The 20,229-nt window shown below is 38.6% G+C and overlaps 1 protein-coding gene across 16 annotated transcripts in view; it reads left to right on the top strand.

Moving 5' to 3' along the window:
• The window catches only part of NAALADL2 (N-acetylated alpha-linked acidic dipeptidase like 2), a 441,985-nt gene that overhangs the window by 150,308 nt on the left and 271,448 nt on the right, over window positions 1–20,229 (top strand). The window contains exon 4 of one of the 16 annotated variants that reach the window (XM_083849043.1): window positions 16,730–16,831. The exons of 12 other annotated variants lie outside the window; for them this stretch is intronic. The gene's annotated coding sequence lies outside the window, so the exon portion shown is untranslated. Of the gene's footprint in view, window positions 1–41; window positions 188–6,396; window positions 6,474–13,275; window positions 13,430–16,729; window positions 16,832–20,229 lie in introns of those variants that run through there. 3 more of the 16 variants (XM_083849047.1, XM_083849045.1, XM_083849048.1) reach the window with 3 other exon arrangements.

The following is a 20,229-nucleotide window of genomic DNA, read 5'->3' as shown; positions in this document are numbered from 1 at the left end:
AGATGGCGGTAATAAAGAAAATGATTTCCTATCCAATCCAGCCTCCTTCTTTTAAATCACCTGACAAAAATATCATGAAGATGTAGTTGCGTGACATGTGCTCGTCAGTCACTCCAGTTATTCCGCAGCAGCTTTCCAGCGAGCAAGTTATGAAATATGACCGGCTTTCCAGTGGAAGCTCCTTAGGGTAGGTGGTTTCAGTTTTGCCTCCCTCGATTTGAGTAAGGCAGGCCTGTTTGCAGTCATGAATTCTTGTGGAGCATGCCTTCACATGCAACTTTTTCATACCTTTTTGGATCGTCTTAAAAGAAAGAAATACCTGTACTTGACCTACTTAATCTATGTAATTATTTTACTTTGCTAGGGTGTATGCACATCTTGTTCTCATCTCCATATTTTTTTCCAGCTTGGCAGTTGTTTCGTAAGTTGTTAAAAATACCATCTGGCTGGTAATGGGAACTTGGGCTTAGCATTTCTGTTGTTACAATTACTGGCCAGAACAATAGAGGCAGAAATCAGACTACTGCTTTACAAAGTCAAAGCTCAAACACTGCTTCCTCAGAAATCCTATTGGCTTAATTTAGATCTTTTTAACAGCAATTACTAAAGCAAACTTACTGAGTCCTGCTGAAAGTGAGCAAAATGTCAGTGGTTGTTGGTTCTAGTTAAAGAACACCCATTTCTCAATAATGAAAGCTTCATGGTGCAGCGTCTTTTAATTTATGAATTTATTAAGAGACTTAGATCTGTCTTGAGACTGTCTTGTGTTTTTCTTTTTTTTTTGTAACATCAGTTTTACATGTTTCTTCTTTTCTGAATCAAAAGCAACAATATTATTTAAAGCTCCAGATTTTGCCATTGACTGTTTCTGAATCAAATTGCATCCAAGTAGGGTTAAATAAAGAGGATGCAGTTCTGTAAAATCCTGTATACTGTAATCAAACAAAACTTCCATTAAAATATAACTACTTTTTAGGTATGCAGACTCTAATGGTATCTAGTGATTTGGTTATAGCACTTTTGACCCTGGTGTTTTGCTTCACATTTTTCTTCTAAATGTTGCTTTCATAAAGTTGCCCTAATATATTCTTTCCTCTGTTTTTGAAAGTGTCGCTTTGCCCCTTAGCTATCATAGGGAAACAGCTGTGATTTAAGACATCAGCCTTGCTATTAACATCAAGTGGCTGCATAACAACTATGAATCATTTTTATGAATGTGTTCTGACTAAATCATAGGACTCATTAGGTGTGGATGGATGGGTATCTGAGAAAGTGATATAGGTAATAGGCTGTCTTCTAAGATAATGAAAAAGTTTTCACCTTCACTTTTCTTTATATGCTTTGCCCTAGGAATGGTCGCTTTCTAATACAAATAGTTGCAAACACACAGCTGAAAATGAGTCTATCATTTTAAAGCCAGTCATATTCACAAGAAAAATTCATATGATTGAGCGATAATTATTCACAATAGGGACTTCTGTGGCAGCGTATTTTATCAGACAAGCAAATTAAGTTTTTTTTGTGGTGTTTGTTTTTTTTTCCTGGTTGGAAGTTCTCTTGCATCTGTTGGCCTGCAAAGAATTGTCCCTGGTGTTCTCTTAAGAAGGCATGGAGTTTTATTGTAGTGAATTGCACAGAAATGTGCAGAAAACAAATATCCTGAATTTCAGTTTTGCCAAAACAGCCCCTTAAATAGTATGTGTTCCTTCTACATACTGTTTGCGTGGGAGAGTATTTAATCTTTTCTGTGTGTATATATGTTTTTTTTTTTCTCAGGGATATTATTTTGTTCTTCAATAGAAGAATCCAAAGATGTAAGCAAATTGCCTCTTGGCCAAGACATATCTCCTAACCCAACAAACAGATTTCACCCCCCAAATGAATTAGGTTAATCTGCTCTTCTTGATAATTTTTTGCTATAGTCAGAATATTCATAGTTGCTCTCTAAATACTAATCTTAGTTTGATAAATTTTTTAATTTATTTGCTGCAAAGAATGCTTATTTAAAAACAAAACAGAAAAGTCTGAACACTGACTGCCTCAAGACATCACCTCATTAGAAGCACAAATTCAGATTGATTGGGCTGATACTGATGGTAATGATGATAATAATTGTGTTGCAGTAGTGCCTTAGGATCTTAGCTGTGAATGAAGTTCCCACTTGTACAGAGCTAAGATCAATTCCAGGCCTGAAAAAGATTCAGAAGCAGATTTAAAATGTGAGAAAAATAGGAGCTTGTATTCAAGTCATCTCTTTTAAAAAATTCTTGTTGGGAGGCAGCTGGGGGAGAGGAAAGAAAAAGGAGGAGACCCATCTGTATTCTAATCAGATATGTTAAATTTTCTTAAACACCTTCAAAAGGAGAAAAAAAAAAAAAGGCAAAGCAAAATATCTGTCAAGATGACAAAATGTTTGAAAGAATTTAAGCAGAGCACTCGTATGAAACGCTGCCATGCAAGAATATGGCAAGTTCTGCCCTTAGATTTGCAGTAAGCAGTTAATAAAGAAATAAATTAATGCAGGTTTCAGCTGTATCAATGCACATAGTGCTAGTAATAAGCAGGGAGCACATATGCTTGTTTGAAGGATGACTTGAGGTTTATACCGAGCTATTGCTTTTACAGTCAAGCAGATGTCAGTGGGCTTGCTTTACAGGATATTATGATATATGAAACTGAAGGCTTTTGAGTAGTAAAAATTACTCCTGTCAATTCATCTTTGTGTATGGCGCTTTGATATATCATTCACAGCTTAATTATATTGTCATGGTTGAGGGATTAAAACAAAAGCCAGGTTGACTCTTGCTTAAACCTCTCTCTGAAATAATGCTGGTAGGTGAACGGGAGGAAGAAATCCATAAGATCTCTCTAAAATTCCATTATAATGTATTGTGCCATCAATAATAGGTGCCTTCCACGATGCAGTTTCACAAACTGCAGTTAGGGAGATATTCATCAGCTATCACTCAGTACATAGGAGTACAAACGACTAATGTCAGACTTACCAGGAAAAAAAAATGAGAGAGAATTGTGTTTTGTGCAAGACTTGAAGCGGTTGGGTTTGGGTTGTGCCAAAACCGACTGGAATTCAGGCAACGGAACAAAGAAACAAATCCGTCGGTGCAGGTTTGTCAGGCCTGACTGTAAAAAGGGGTTGATAACCTCGTCCGGGAAGTCTTTGTTGTCACCTGCCCAGGAATGGGGACAGTTACCTGTCCCCAGAAGGTGGGTGGTGGGAGACGGGGCTGCTCAGCTGCCACTGGAGGTGCCAGGAGGGTTGCCCGGTACCGTCCTGGGGCTAGACAGACTTTTTTGGATATTGAGCCGGGCGTGATTTGTTACCAAGGAGACGTGTGGTTTTGTGTTTGCCTATTAAGCGGAGAGTTAAAAAATGACAAAACAAACTCCGTAATCAAAATAAATTGCAGGGTGTCATTTTGGCATGCAGCTTTTGGGGCCTTAATTATTATCAACTACTGTGATTAAAGCAAAGCTAATCAAAACCCAAAGGAGGGTTTTCTGTGTTCTCAGACTTTGTTAGTCTTCTTGATTGTGTATTTTGTCTGCATACAATAGGTTGCTCTTACATGAAGGTGATAGTTGAAGTGCAGATAGGTGCCAATTAAAGATCTACATGGTATCCAAAAACTGTGCACTTATATCAATGCTAGAATTTTTCAAGATGGATTTGGCATTTTATTTCTGTAACTCATGTTTCTGGATGATACTGTAATGCAAATACAGATTAAAGTTAATATTAATGGTTACTCCCAGATGCTGCAAAAAATACGATTTTATGGCAGATGAATAAACGTAATTTAGGATTAAGTTAATACAGGTGTTTCTCTTATTTGTAGCACATTTTCTATGCGTGAATTCAAATGACCAGTGAGGCACATGTTTCACTGGTTTAACAGCCTTCTGCTGTAGCTGTGATTTTGCCCATGGGTGCTTTCCAAAGTGACAGCTTTGAAGGCAGAGAAACGTTGATTGTCTTTGAACTTTGGGATGGGGAGGTAAAGGTGCTGACAGGCAGAGGTGCAGGAGATGAAGCCAAGTGTTCAGTGCTTGGAAAAGATACGGCTATTGGGGATTCTTTCCATAAAGTGATCACTTCCAAACACTGGAACTGTTTCTGGGGAGGCTGAGGTAGAGCTGCTCTGTATTCACCTGCTGTGGGATGTGGCACACGCTGAAAGGACCCTTTACATACATGCAGGCAAATAGATTAATGAAACATCAGTAAGAAGTTCAGACCAAATCTTCTTTACTTACTTTACCTGTAAAAGATTAGATTGTCTGTCCTAAATTATTAAGCCACGTCTTCCAACTGTATCAATTTAATACCTGTGCCCTTCTTTTCTGTTTTAGCTTAATGAAATTGCCATTGCTCCTCTCACATATTAAAGTATCTATTTAATGAAGTAAAAGAAATAAATGGAAAAAAGAAACCAAACATGATTCTGTGCCTACGTGAATGTAATGAAATGGTTTTGTACCTAATGTTTTCAAATATTTGCTTTATTAAAATAAATTCTTTTCATGTATGTAAAGTACTTGTACAATTTTGGTAAATACCTTATCTATTTTACAGGTTTAAAAAAAATCGTTTGGTACGCTACAATTTCTGAAGAGTGAGATAGTGAACTGGTAGACTGCCACAGATTGTGTATAGAGTGTTGTGGCATGCATGTAAGTGAGAAAATTTTAGGAAAGCTTCTGTTCTAAGTCAGAAAACAAATTTTCAGCATTCAGAAAAAAAGATTTTAGCATTTTAGGGAAATAAACATTGGGGAAAACAAACATTAGGAAAATAATACGTAAGTTAAGGACCTCACATTGGGTAGGAATTCTTTCTATTTAGAAGTAACTTGTTGCCCATGAAGGCATCATGTAAGTTCATGTAAAATGTATTTAGTGATTGTTGTGATTTGGGTTCAGTGAAATAAGAATTTGATTTATTTTCCAGTACAGCTAGAGACTTGTTGAGAGCAGCAATCTTTTTTGATAAGCTTGAGCTTTTCATGTCTTATCTTACTATTTTAATTGTCTAGTGGTATGTCTGTATGCAAGGATTCCTTTGTCTTTCCTATAATAAACTTACATAGGATGCTGCTGAATAATATTGTTAGTGTGGAATTGCCTGGCTTGACCTGCTGGTAGTAATGCCTATTGGGTTGGGTGAGCTTTGTCCATCTGACTGCGGCATAATAAAATCAGTAAATGCTTTTTTTGGTGTGTGGGTAATTTGCTTTCAAAAAAAAGGAAGAGGTGGAGTCCAATGTTGTTTGCTGATGGTTGGCATAGTAATATTTTTGTTCCTTTATAAAAGCATTCACTGGGCATGAGACCAGAAGCAACAGCTTACCTACTATTAATCTCTCTGTGGAATATTTAATCTTCTGTTTTTTGGAGGGATTTGCTAATACAGTGGTTCGCCTGAGTAACCAATGTCATCTGAAGGAAAAATAAACAGATTTGTTTATCTGTAGCAGGTGGTTGAGTTTTTTCCTTTTCTTTCTCCATATACATTTATTATAATTTATATGTAATAGATTCTATATTCAGAATGTGACATTACACCATGAAATTCATTTGATTTGTAACTTTTGTTTTAAAATTTTGATTCCAGAAACCTCCTTCTGTGCATGTAATTTAAGGTGATGAGTAATTTAAAGCCTTGAGAATTGTAGATTACATACAGCTTCAATGCAAACTGAAACACCACATGTGCAGAAAGCACAGTTTTGTGTAATATAGCTATTACATTAACATTGGTCAAAAGAAACCAAGGCTGTGTTCTTAAGACATGGCTTTCAGCTTACAATAGTTTTGTTACTTGATTTTTGGCAACAACTTGACTCAAAATTCATGATGATGATGATAAGGACTCCTTTGGGTGGGGTGGGGTGGGTTGGGTTGTAGTTGGCATAAAACTCTGTTGACTCGCAATGCTAGTTTGGAGGTAGGAGAACTCAGAAAAATCTGTTACTCTAATTTGAGCTTGAATGCTAGTACACAATGTGGCAATCCAAATTTGCGTTTTGTCTGCAGAAGTGCATGATTTGAAACAAACACCTGCTGGTCCACTAGTTAGTGATAATGTCCTTTGCCATCAGGCTAGCATCCATTAAGTAATGGGTTGCATTTTTACAGAAAGCTTACATTTGCCCAATTCTGTTTTCCAAAAAGCAAATGGCTGTAAAGTATTATGGACTGTATACTACATCCGTTTGTCTCACGCTGTAGAAATAATTGTGATTTGGTTTGCATGTGATGTTACTTATGGAAATACTTGTTTTGTGTATCTATTGTTCTTTAAGGTATCGCTTTCAGTACTTTCTCTCTCTCTCTCTCTCTCTTTTTTTTTTTTCCCCGTTCCTTTCCATTCTAAAGCAGGCTGCTGTCTTGAAACCCAACTTGCATCACACTTGACCAGCTTTGCCAGTCCTTCTTGCATGCCTCGTTGGGAGGTGAGGAGATTGTGTGAGTCTGGATCTGCTTGACCCTCATCTCAGCTGTTTCCCTGAGTGAAGGCTAGACGGTTTGAAGGCTTTGGGGCTGGTGGAATATTTTTAGTTCAGGTATTGCATTAGTTATAGGCGAAGGAAGTTTGGGACAACTTTGCCCAGAAGTTGTCCAATCTATCTGTTTCCTTCATGCCACACCATCTTTTGCAGATTTGGTTAATTGTGTGTTTGAAAGTCACTTTAAATGTCTTTTTTATAAGTTACGAATTAAATAATTCTCTAAAATATTCTTTCTGATACTATATCCAGGTAGAGTTAAAGATTCTTAGGTGTTGTTTAATTTCACTGTTTAGTTGTACTTTGTAAAGGGTCATGTTTGTTTACCTTTTGGAAGTCTTATTTGATTATCTTAAAGTTCCTACAAGTTTTAAATCATAATGTGATCCTTTTGACGTTAGGTCGTCCTTGCTGTCTGTGACCCTATTCCTCTTTTTTTTTTTTTGAATACTGGAAGATTGATAACTTTGTGTCATTTTATAAGTAACATCTTTGATTATTTTGTTAAATTAAGTATTTCTACTGTACAAGACTTCAGTAGAACTTTTAGAATAGGCTGAAGTATAAACAGTAACAGTAAACATTTTGGTGGCATATTGCAGGTTCTTGTGGGTTACGTAATGGGGAATTTAGGTTCATCCCGAAGTTTGCCCCTAAACTTTTTGGTGAGCAGATGGTGTAGCCTAATTTGCCTGTAGGGGCAATGGAAGTACTAATCTTCTCTCAAAAAAAACCAACAGATAGTTAGCAATATTTTCAGATATTGAGAAGAAAAATAGATTGTTGTTGTCTGGATACACTTGTAAATTACTGTGCTTGTAAATTACTGCAGAACTGCTACAGTGAATTACCGCAATGTAAAATATGGCTTCTTAGTGGTTTAGGAAGATTTTTTGTACATGCCTCACTTAAAGGATACTGTAACATTAATCAGATTTATTTGAAAGGTATTATTAGATTGTGTGTACTCTGTACTGAATGGTAGCATATCCTTAGCAATGATTACTCATAAATCCTGCAATTATTCAAAGAATAACCTCATGATTAGTAGCATTGACTGTATTATCCTGTGTTATTACAACAGTATGGAAGCATTTTCATAATAACAAGGGATTTAATTGGTATGAGGACTTATTTGCAGAATACTAAACACATTGGTAAGTGAGGCATTTGAATTGTACATTACAGGCGCCCAGAGTATTATCAGCTAATTAGATACTGGAGGGGCATATGTAGTGTTCACTAAGGCTGCTCAACTTTCCAACACAGTTGTTTTTCAGTATTCAAATGATTGGAACAATGATTAGAAGTTTTATGTGACTTTACATATGTTTTATTACCTTCTGTGAACAGTTTTTAAAACACAATTTTGAGCAGTTTTCAGGGAACAGTGCATGGTTAAGTTTTGCAATGAAGCTACTGATCTATATCTAGAAAATTCTGTTGGGGAAGTGTTTATGTCAAGAACAGAATGGAATAAATACTTAACCTGTTACCAGGAAAATCTACTTTTCAAACAAACAGCAGATGTATTTTGTCAGGTGGTGGGGAAAGCATGAATGTAGGTTGACTTGTCCAGGTAAGGTGGAGATGCATCAATGGGAGTTTGATACCCCAGGCAGTTCTTCGTTATGGATCCGCCAGTCCTGAATTCCATCTGTAACATGCTTATCAAATGCTTGTGACAGTCTAAGCTTTATTGTCACCCGTAAACCTTTACAGAAAAAGGGTTTTGTCTGAAATCTGTTCCATTTCTTGCACATCTGCTAATCGTGCCTACTGATCTATTGTGCTAGCTTGTGCTTCCTTCCAGGCCAGTGTTTTCTGCAGGTTTTAAACTTTGTGGTATTTTATCCTCTTACCTTGCACTTCCTCAGCTTTCACGGAATTTCTTTGCAGGTTTGGTAGTCCATGCAGATACGTTACCATTTATTCAAACCTTTGATGGTTTATGACCAGTCAGCTATCAAACCCAGTCAGCTATCAAACCCATACATCTGCTGGCATGCAGCTGAAGTTATCCTAGCTAGAGGGAGAATTTATTTTTTTAAGGAATTAAGCATTTTATCATATAGGTGTGGTGTTGAAAGTAGATAAAAACGTATTATTAATGCTTCACGGAGAAGGAAGACTGTTGCTGAGCTGGACAGGGTGGGTGGTTTGTGTTTTCAAGAACAAATGCCTTTTACTGAAGTGTTAGTGTGAGGGATAGAGGTGACTCTCATTGCCCAGAAAAACACAGGACAACGCTGAGTCCTTGCCCTTTTGGGAGCACAGCGGGGACATGACATGCCTGATGCTCATGTGGAGGGGTCTTGGTGAGCTGGCTGGAGAGGCATGTTCCTCTCTCCTTTCTGTTTGATGGAGACTTGACGTGATGGAGCCAGCTCCCCGTTACCATACTCCTCTGAGGAACTGGCAGCAGCAAAGCCACTAGCGAGCTGCTGCTGCCTCTGCTTTGGCTTCCCACAGAGGGCTGCCTCTGGTGGAGTTCGTGCAGCACTACTGCCCCAACGCCCAGTGGTTCTTGAGCCTTGTCATCTTGTCAATATCCCAAAGCTTAACCTGTGCGCTCACATGAACATACCAACTTAATTTATTTTAAGACCAATTTTTTTCATCTCTCCGTACAACATAAAGAATAATCTTGAAATGCCTGAGTTCGTTCTTCATTGTGATGTGGGTTTACTTGTCTGAATGCAGCTTAAGGAGTCCTTTACTTTCCCATACCCAACCTGCAAAGGTCTTTTTCACCATCAGACCATGGAGTGCTGATGGGGAAAGAGATTCACAAGTACAGCTGAAGGTAAATGGCTGACAAAATGTCGTGCTATCGTGTTGCTAGTATACCTCGCTGAGGAAAGATCTGCCAGATTTAACGTTTTTATGTTCTTCCAGCACTTGGTGTGCCAATCTTTCAGGGCATTGTGATATAATTTACATATCTAATATCTGTAATTAATGTGTGAATGCAGTATCATTTTGTAGATAGAAGATGATGAACTGCAGTAAGGAATTTTATTTCTATTATGTATAGGACTCTTTAGCCAGATTTTTCTTAAACCCAGATGTTTTATGACTTTTTGATGATAGTATAGGGTGTTTTATTTGTGGTATTAATTGGAGTTACATTTTATAAAGTAGAAATGTGTTCTGTTCTTCATTAAATACGTTAAAATCGCACTATGTGGCAGTTTATGGTTCTAGCAAACTGTTTTTTGAGAAAAGAAATTTGTATAGAAAGAAATTCAAATTTATGTCCTGTATGTTGCTAGTCTGGGACAGCCATAATTAGAAGGCAGAAACATCATACACAAAGCTTAGCTGCTTGCTAGAAAATAAGTCCAAGACCAGTATGTTTTTACTATTTTGATTGAAGAAGCTATTAACTGGTAGTACATGAGAGAGTTTTAAAAGAAATTGATTTGCTTACTAACAGTGTTTTCTTGCCTGAATAAGAGTTTAATCATATTGGTGGGAAACAAAATTGATGAACCTTTAACATCAGATGGTACAGAAATAGTGATTAGAAACCATTTGCCTACAGTTTAGAAGACAGAAATTTAGATTAAGCACAACTGAAACATTAATTTAATCTAATTCTGTTGAAGTCATGGGGAAAATCTGCTGCTGTAAAATTAATCTTACTCCTCATTTGCAGTTATCAGAAAAGTAAAATAATGCCAGTATAATTCTAGCGTGAAAGTTGCCAACGTGCTTTTTTTTCTTCACACCTGATGCAAGTGTGTTTCTCATTTACAAAACCTCCTCCTCCTCCTGTCATGTAGCTTGCTTTCTGCCATTCCTTGTCAACAAACAGTCTAGATTTAGCTTTCCAAAGGCAAGGAAGTGAGATCCTCAGCAAGAGAAAGCCTGCTTAGAACAGAGTTTGACAAAGAAAAGTGTCTGTCCCAGCTGGTCTTACAGGCTTTAGCAGGAAAGATAGATCACGGTGTTCTTGGAGCTTCTTCCTGAAAGAAATGCAGAGAAGCTCATATCACATGTGGTTGTTTTCCTCTTCTGCCAGGATTTTGGTCTGGGCATTCAAATCACTCAACTCAGGTTGCGTTTTCCCCTTGTTTCGCTCATTCCCATAAAGCATGGCTAGAAGGAATTACTTGCCACTGCACTGTCTGACTAAATACCTTCCTTAGTGTTTGCAGTACACTGTACAGACGTGCATACTAATGTCTGGTTTCTGGGAGTCAGATTCATGGTAGGTTATTATGCCTATGTACACTGGTACTAGGGCAAGTAAAAGTTAAGCAACAATAGCAGTTTTAATAATGCTGTTTTTTTTTTTTTTGTTTGTTTGTTTTTTTACAAACCGAATGCTTTTATGTTTGAGTGGAAGTGGCATTACAGTAGAAATTGTGCACGGGGAGTAGTCCAGAACTGAGATATTCTAGCTCGCTAAGACCAAGGCTCCCTGTTGATGATGTCTGTCGTTCTGTTGAACAGAAGACCTTCATTATGCATCTGTTTGGGTGACTTGAATCCATGAAGAACTTACCTGCCAGCTGTGCTGTGCAGATAACTTACTGATATGGATGGGTTTGTTTTATGTACAGAAAAGTATCTCAGAAAAAGTATATTGGTATGGTAAGACAGTGCAGTTATTCATCTATGAATTGCATCAACTGCAGAATTCCTTTAAAAGGAAACATTATCTTATTGTTCTCATCCACCAAAAAAAATAATAATAATAATCAATGTGCCAGGCTAATTAATTTTATAAAGACTTGCAATCAAATACAATGCATTTACTCCCATGGGAGCACACAGTACTTCTAAAGGTCACCATTTAGCTGTACACCTGCTTTTATTACACTTTCTCAGAAAAAAGGGGGGGGAGGGGAGGGATTGAAGGCTGAGAACTTAGATCTCTCTAATGCTTAATAAACTTAACCTTTAGCATGGTATTGAACTTGACGATCCTGCCTGAAAGAAGAGTGTATGCTGCTTCAGAGGCATTTGTGCGGACTGTTAGTTAATCATTTTTATTTGCTTTATGGATACCACATGGAATATTTATTAAAATTCTTTGGAGCATAGTAAATATAAAGAGATTAAAGCAGCAGAGCAGGAAGAATAGCTTCTGTACAAGGAGGGTGTGTGTGGATACCCATGACCATAGGGGATGTTGACTCCAAAAAGATTTCTTCATGAGCAGTCATCCTGATGTCTGATTCTGCACATACCTAAATTCTTAAGTACAGAGAGAGCTAGATATTTAATTTATAAAATATTTGTGTTGAGGGCTCTGTGCTGTAATGAATGGTTAAAAATTGAAATAACAGAAAATAAATACTGTTTTTTTGTATGCTTGTATGCTTATATTAGAAACTTATATTAGAAAGCCTGTAGAAAAGCAATAGTTTTGAAAAGAAAAAGAGAATCTAAAATATAATACTTAATGTAGGAATGTTCTCAAAGCCTATCAAACTCAAAGCTTTCAAATTTCATCTCCGATCAGGCAACTTTTATTGCCACATTGTTAGGAGTTAAGTGTCTTTTCTCAAGCAGGCTATAATTCTTCATCATATATGGTATGCTACGTTGCTTTAGGAGGTAACTAGAGAATGATTTTTTTATTGTTGCTCATCGCGAAGTAGTGCCCAGAAACTCATAGGTTCCATAAGCTTTTCTAATGATCTGTTAAAATCCTGCTAACCATGATAGATTGTAGGATGCTATGTTTTAACGTCATGATCCTCATCTGTACTAAAATTTAAGTTCTTGGTACCATAACTGAATATTAAATTTACTGTATTCCTTGGAAGGCTAGATCCTTAGCAAAAGTAGATCTGGGTTTTATTTGCATCAGATGCTGATCTTGCCCCCAGTTCATGTCCTTGCTATGGCTCTTCTGCTATTGTTGTGACTGTGCAATAAATGGGCACAACCTCAAGCTTGTCCTCTCCTCATAACGATAAGAAAGATCCTGGTAAATTTAGAGTAGAAATATGAGCTCTTGGGGGTGGAGGAAAGCAGGGGAACAAAGTTGGTATTTTTTTCCTCTCCTCCTCCCTGCCTTTCACCACTTTGGTGGTTTCTTACAAATAGGGCAGCAGAAGTATTTGATAAAAATCACTTAAGCACATTTTCCTGATAACCAAGAATAATGCAGAAGCGTTGTGGTGGCGGTTTTTGTTGTTGTTTTGGTTCTTTGTGTTGTTTTTGAAACTGTGAATAGGTGACTTGTAACTACAGGCAACATTTTGGTCTTCTTCGATATAATCTGCTTTTCCTTTTCAGTACCTACTTCATTTGTGTAACTTCCTAGTATGTGATAGTACCGTCCTTGATATATAATGAATGTATCTTTTCACAGAGCACCTTTCCAACCAATTGTAAAAAAAAATAAAATAAAAAATACATATAACCAAAAAATTAGAGCAGATAAATAATATCATCTGATATGCCTGGTAGAAGAATTAAAAATAGCAGATACCTAAGAGATACAGGAGGGAGAGAAAAGATCATTTAAATATATATACCTGAAAGTGCATGTTGGGAATAACAACTGAAGGTCTGATTCAAGAAAGCATTTCCACATCAGCCTATTTAACTCCAGTCAGGAAAGAGAAAATAAAACCTCTCCAGCAGAAGTTTTGCATTTCCAGTATATGCAGGAGACAAAACACTTAAAAGAGAACCACAAATCCCCACTGTTCAGTAACGGAGTTGACCTTGTTCACCCTCAGCCCTCGTGCCCTTTCCAACAGATTTGTCTCAAACTTTTCAGAAAAAAAGTTTCACTTTGCAACGAACTGAAGCCTATGATGTGGCTTTGATCTGCTCGATGACGCAACTGAAACGTGTGTAAAACCTGAACTGCTAATGACGGATCAGCTGCAGGAAGGTGCTTCCTGTACCAGGGGAGGATTAGAGCTCTGCAGGTAACTTCTCAAACGATGTGTACCATCACTCTCAGTTGAGAGGAATGTAAAAGGTGACAAATAGTTTTTCGTCATTTCTTGTGTTTTTTCCCTGAGAAGACAAGACCAGGCATTGCTGAAAATAAATGGAGAAGAGATGGTGGAGATGACAAGAGTGCATTTACCAGGCAGTAACGGAAGCAGGAGCATAAGAGAGATAATGAGTCTCCTACAATTTTGTTGCTTTCTTGGATCTGCCTATGATTTCCTCTGTTTTTGCATCTTTTCATCTTTTCCAGTCTTGTTTTTCTTTTCCATAACACTGGTATATGTAGTGAGCAACATCCCAGCTCAAGAAAGCCTGTTGGCTACTTCAGGCAGCACAGCATAACCCTTCTTGATAGATTCAGGATGGGGAAGCAAGTGCCCGGCAGGCCAGTGCTGGCAGCAGGGAAGGCTGGGCAAAGAAGCAGCTGTCCTGGCAGCTGCATGCAGCAAAACCAGTTGCTGCAACAAGCGTTAAAAGATCCTATCAGTGATGGTAGCAGTTGCTCTTTGAAGACACCCCACCTCTGTATTTGTTTTAGGGATGTCAGTCGCAATGTTTGACTCGGTTGCCAGTTAGTACCAGCCTTCCCAGATGCACAGAGGACTGGCAAGGCTCCTTCACATTAAAGTCTCTTTTGTCACTGTCAGTTTAGATATGGAAAACATCCATCAACACCACTAGTGAGAGGAAGTTATGCTGTCTCTGTCAAAATCTAGTGCTCCTGGTTAGTGGATTTTTGTTGTTGTATTCCTGTACTCCCCCAGGAAACCCATAGGATCACCTGTCTGACACTGCTGGCTTCCAGGGACGTAACATGTAGCTTCCTCTGAAAGCTGTGAAGCCTGATGTTTGCTCTCTTCAGAAGTCAGAAAACTGCTTCCTGGCTGAGTTTATTTTCCTGAGAAATATGTGCAAAACTTTTTGCTAGCTCGTGTTCCTTTGTAGATGAAGTAAAATGTGCTGGCAATTGTTGCTTTAATTTTTGTGGGGGCAGCTGTTCCATTTATGTAAATATTACTCCTTTTGAGAAATGGCTAGAAGATATAAAAGTTTAAGTTCTCTGCTGGAACATAATTCTGGTGCTCATAAAAGACTCGTGTCTCCCAGCCTCTGTCAGCATGCGATGCCTGTCACTTGAGTGAACATACCTTGCTGCTGTTTTCCACCAGACAGGCCTTTTCCTAGAAACCTGCGGAAATAAGTTGTAAAGGCAGTGTGCTTAATGAGGTCATCTGTCAAATCCCTACCAATCTGTTAAGCAGATTTAATATTACTGGCAAGAGGAAGAAAGGAAACATGGTAACATCTCAATTTGGGATGTTTGAACCTGACTGCCAGCCCCGACGGGTACACTGGGTGAATACGCCTAATATGCGTACAGCTTTGAAGGACTGCTTGAGGTAGCTAGCTCCTCTACAAACACCTGCCTTGTTTGTGTTTTGGAGCCCATTTGATGTGCTGTGTGGCGCCTGGTGTTCAGTGCCCGGCCTGTGCCATCCAGGCCTGGGTTTCGCCTCAGGTGGCTCTGGGCTGCTGCCCTGCAGGGTGCTCTCGTTTTCTGGTAGCCAGATCTGCTGTGAGCTGCTCCAGTTCGCTCCCAGATCCTTGTTGCACATCCTGCTTGGTTTTATTGCAGCGTTTTTCATTAGCTGTGTTCCTGCTGGCTGAGGGCACGGCGGCGCAGGTTGGCCTGCCTCACGCCAGCCCTGCGCTCGTGCAGTGCACTGGAACAGGCCCCCGGCCTTTCCTCAGCGCCGCTAGCACAGAAGAGTTATAATACTGAATATTTCCTTTGCTTATTCAAAACAAAACACAAACCAGACCCACCACTTTCCAGCTAAGTCAAACCCATTCTCAAAATCCCGTTTATCTCTGTGTGTCCCCATTACAGGCTGAAGAGATCAGTTTCAATGACATGACAAACCTGGTTGTTTCAGGTGCTTTTCCAGACAGAAAATTCACTAAATATAAATGCACATGAACCCATTTGGGCCTGATCCAGCTGTACAAATTCCTGTAGTCTGGTGTCAAGGAGGGCTGACTGTCCTCTGCCTAGTTCCCACCACGGGATTCATGCAAACTGTGTTTCTGTTGCGGTCACAGCTAAAACCAGCTTTGGTTGAACTTTCTGGATGGCAAATGTTTGTGATGTTTTGCTGGGGCACTAAGTGCCCAGTGGCCTGTGTTAAAAGCAGATAGGAAGGCGTATTATTTTTGAGGTTGCCTTTGGTGACTAAAGGGTGATGTTATTGAATGTGTGAAAGAATTAAACCGATAACTGTGAAACTGGAAATGTGTTTTTCCTATTAGATATTTGGGTATGCAATTAAGTGGGTGTTTATATAATAAATGTTTGAGTAATGTCGTTAAACATCATTGTGTCCAGGCTTTATGTAAACGGACTAATTTTTTTCTGGAAAGGAACATACTTATCAGAGTGAAAACTCTGCAAAATGTGAACAGTTTCTTTGTGACTTTCTTATAAGGAAAGGTGAAGCTGACTGCATGCAGAATATACTTTCTCATCTGCTGCAACTATTTTATACAACTCTGGCTGCCAGACATCAACGGCTTTTTCCCATGGCTTACTACTTATGTGAATAATCAGCTAGCAGTCTCTTTTGCAGTGGGTTTGATTTTATAAAATTCAGTACTGGAATGGTATTACAGCTTGCAAATATTTCAGAGTCAGCTTTAATATAATTTTTATACTATGCTAGAGTGAAGCTGTGGTCTGAAATAATTTTACATCATAAGTGGTTCTAAATGAAAGTACTTGCAGATTATTTCCATCACATTTGTGGAGGAAAGAATCTATTTCCGCCTAAATAATATTTAAGTCCATTACCTTATGAGAAAATAGTCATTTCAAGTTTTAGCACCTGAGTGAACTTCACTGACAGTAATAGGTAGGTGAGGGTGTTGGAGAACAAAGCCACTGCCTTCTCAGGAGAAACCTGTCGCGGAGCAAGCCTTGGGAGTCCAACACATTGTCCTAGAGAGGTACAGTCCGAAGCTCTGAGGCCTAATGATGCAGTATCTTGCTCTACCTAGTTTTTGGACATGTATATAAAAATTGAGTGTCTGTGTATGTTTACATACGTACACACATGCATATGATAGCCATTCTTACGAAGGTCAACAGTGTGGTTTTGTGTTTTTTGAATCATAACCTGCACACCCAAGTCTCTGCTGTGGAGGGATTGGGACGAGGGGAGCTGGCAGAGGGGAGCAGCCTGGTCACGCATCTCTTCCCTGTGCATTGCTTGCAGAAAGTGCCGCTGATCCGGTACCTCCAGGCTGCGAGGGACTGCGCTGGCAGCGGATGAGGTAGCAGCCCTCTGGAGTTGCCTTGGTCCCGTTCACTTCACGAGGTGATTTTAGACTTAAAACCTTTGCAATTTTTGCATGTTTGAAGTAGCTTAAGTCTGGGTCATGGGCAGACTGCAAATAAATCCTGTAGATGGATAAAAGGTGTAATATGTAAGGGAGGAATTTTCTTTTAGTTGCCTCTTCTTCACATTTTTTTGTCTTGCTTTCAAACTTTTTGGGGAGAGAAGAGAGGAAGGACTGTTACGCATTCTTGCGAAGGACATCCATGCCAGAAAAAGTTTTGGCAGGGGTGAAGAGCTTTCTTTCCATCACTTATTTCAAGGGGGCAAGTGCTGGGCAGATGCCAGTCCTTTCTTTGTCACAGGACATTGACTGTGTGCGTACCGACGTTCGGAGGAAGCTGATTGAGTCATTATTACAGTCATCGGAAAAATGACCAACATTACAACAATACAGACCCAGTTAGAAATTTGTTTATCTAAGTTCATGTGGACATTTTTGAGTTGAGGTTGGAGAAGGTAATATCTGTGTGTATGTGCTCAGCTATTTATTGCTGTGTCATTAAATGAGGTTATTGGCCATGGGCTTTCAGGTTTCTTGTTTCGTTCTGAGCCATAACCACTGTATTTTGAGAGTGGATTTTTTGCAAATGTCTGTAATTTTCTGTAATGCCAATAATGGCAGTGGAGAGGGAAATAGCTATTTTATTTTGATAGGATTTGGGAAATCCTGAATGAATCTTGCAGTGCATCTTGTAATAACCTTTAGGATTTAACGCAAGTATTGAGGTGTAGGATTTTTATGTTGTTGTTGTTGTTTTTTAAGCTGTCACTTGGTGAAACCAGTTCTAGGGAAACACCATCATATGCTCATCCTGTTCTTTTGCTGTACTTAACCACATGCAGTTGGCTCCTCTGCAGATTGTACACGTCTGGCCAGAAATGGTACAACTCCCGTATTCTTCCTGGCCTGTTGTGCTCTCTCTGGTATCTTCTTATGAGGGCTAGGGAGTTCTGAATTGCAGTCATGGCTTTCTGAAAAGTCACAATGTTCAATTTAAGGTATCAGATTCATTTTGTCCATTTTCAGCATAGATATAATTGCAATGTATTTTGGAACATTGCTTTGTGTTTAAAAAAGAAAAAAGAAAAAGTATTAGAGGTAGCAGAGCTTTAACTTCTCATTAATTTTTGTTATTCATAAACCAGAATACAGAAGCAATAGAGGGTAATATATAGTTCTAATTCAGGCAAGCAAAGTCCCCATTCTGCATATGAAAGCTGAAACAAGCTTTCTTAGGTATTCAAAATTTTAAAAACTTGTCTATCTTAAGAAATGAAAGAATACATGGAAAAGAGGTGATTTTTCTCTGTCTTTCTGTAATTTTGTTTTGTAATAGCTGCTAACAGGTTGTCTAGTCTGACAAAATTATATATACGACAGTACAAAGTGCAGGCTTTCGGTTGTCAGAGCAACCTATATATTTTGGAGCAATGGGTAGTAGGGTGGATCCAGTGAGATTTCTAAGTGATGTACAACAATGAGTGAGGTGAAAATCGAGCCAGTGTTGCCACCCACGCTAGACAGACAAATGGATTTTAAGGAATGTTTTTTTTTTAAGCGTGTTTATTAAGGTATGAGAGAAGAGGAAAGTGAGGTGTGCGTTACCTTTTAAAATTATATAGCCTATAAGTTTTTAAAAGCAGTATTTCAAAAATAGCTTCAGGACATTATTCTTTAACTTTCTTCTCTCTTCAGCCAGTAATGATGATTGCATGTAATTCCCTGTATCTGAAAACTGTCTTTAAAAGCGGAAGAGAAACAAAATGTAGTGTTCGAAATATTTCAGCTGCACATGCCAGGCTCCTCCTTTAACATCTTTTATTGGCGTCTGCAGAAATACTTTACACATGTTCTAGAAAGTTGCCTTTGAACTTGCTGGCCCAGCAGCCCTGGCAGAATTTAGCATGGTACAGAGCCACCGAGTGAGCTGTTGACCCTCAACCACAGCACAAGCAGAGCGTGTCTGTTTTTTTCAAGGCTTTTCGGCAATGGGCCTGTTACTGGTGCAAGACCTGCACAAGTCCTCAATTATCTTGTTTGTGGGGAAACATCCATTGGGGATACAATATTACTATGAGAGTTGGCTCTGGAAACAGGGCGTTTTTTCCTATTAGCAAAGTTGCTCTTTTATTAAGTCTTTGGGATGGGTCTTTAGACTGTAATTTATATTTTTCCCCTATCAAATATTTCTGAAGTGTTACATCATCTACTTGGGACACAGAAATGCTGAGTGAACAAAGGAAGGCTTAGGAAATCTCTGGTGTATATATGCTTCAGATTGTGTGAGCACTGCTGCCCACACTTTTCTGTTCCCAAGCTCTTATGATCCTCCCTTTACATGCTAAAAACCTGTTAATTACATTGGGTATGTCTGTATTGCACAATACAGCATTACATATCTGGATGTGTAGCTACGCCAGTTTACCCTTCTGGCCCTCTCACACAGCCTGCTACCAAACATATGTGCATGTGTTTTGTTGAGGTATAATGGGTGCATGTGAAATCTGCCAAGGAATTTGTGCTGTTTAGTCGTCTTAACTTTTAGTCTGTCCCTACAAATGGGTATGTAGCAGTTTTGGATTTGTCTTGGTAATATGAAAGTATGAAGATTATATTATCCTATCAAAAATACATATTTTTAAGATGTGACACTTATTTTTTGTCTTCTCGAAAGTTCATGAGAATCATTGGAATTCTATTAGTGGCCTCAGTATTTTGCTGTGCTTTAAAAATTACATTTTAAAGAAGAAAAGAGGCTTACTTGAATTCCCCTAAACCAAGGTAACCTTTACTTTCTCAGAACTTAGTGATATTAACTACTCAGCTGCCATATTTAAAAACAATCAAACAAACCTGCTGTTACTGACTTGACTATGCCCCATAGTATCCAAAGCTAAGACACTGAAGGAAAATATTTTTCCTTGTTTCTTTATGGCATATAAAGAAACATTCTGTGTGAATATGGAATGGTATTAGTCTGAACGTGTAGTTTCACCATGAAATCTCACTGAGTTTCTTCTTGGACTACTGAAAGGGATGACACTGGTCTTTTGGGGGTGGTGGCTTTGTTTTCTTGTTGTTTTACAAGAGCATGGTGCTTTTTGAAATCCCTTTGCTGGGTTAGCAAAAAATGAAAAGCTCTGGATCTGTAGACACATTGCCAAAAATTGCTGCCCTTGTTGCTGAAATATTCCCTTTCATGAAAGTGAATATTGGTTTATTACTCCAGCAGTTCTTTTGAAGATGATCAGTCTGATCAATTGGAAAATGTCCTCATCCATATAGAGTTGGAAAGATAAGCGTTGGTCTTCAAATCTCATGTTTTGGTGAGTTTTCTTGAATCCTCCCACTCCCAGCTCAGAAGGTGGAGGATTGA

Source organism: Anser anser (assembly GCF_964211835.1).
Source record: "Anser anser genome assembly, chromosome: 9".
In the NCBI taxonomy this organism is placed as follows: Eukaryota; Metazoa; Chordata; class Aves; order Anseriformes; family Anatidae; genus Anser; species Anser anser.
Note: the sequence above shows the minus strand (reverse complement) of the source record. Positions and strands in the feature narration are given on the sequence as shown.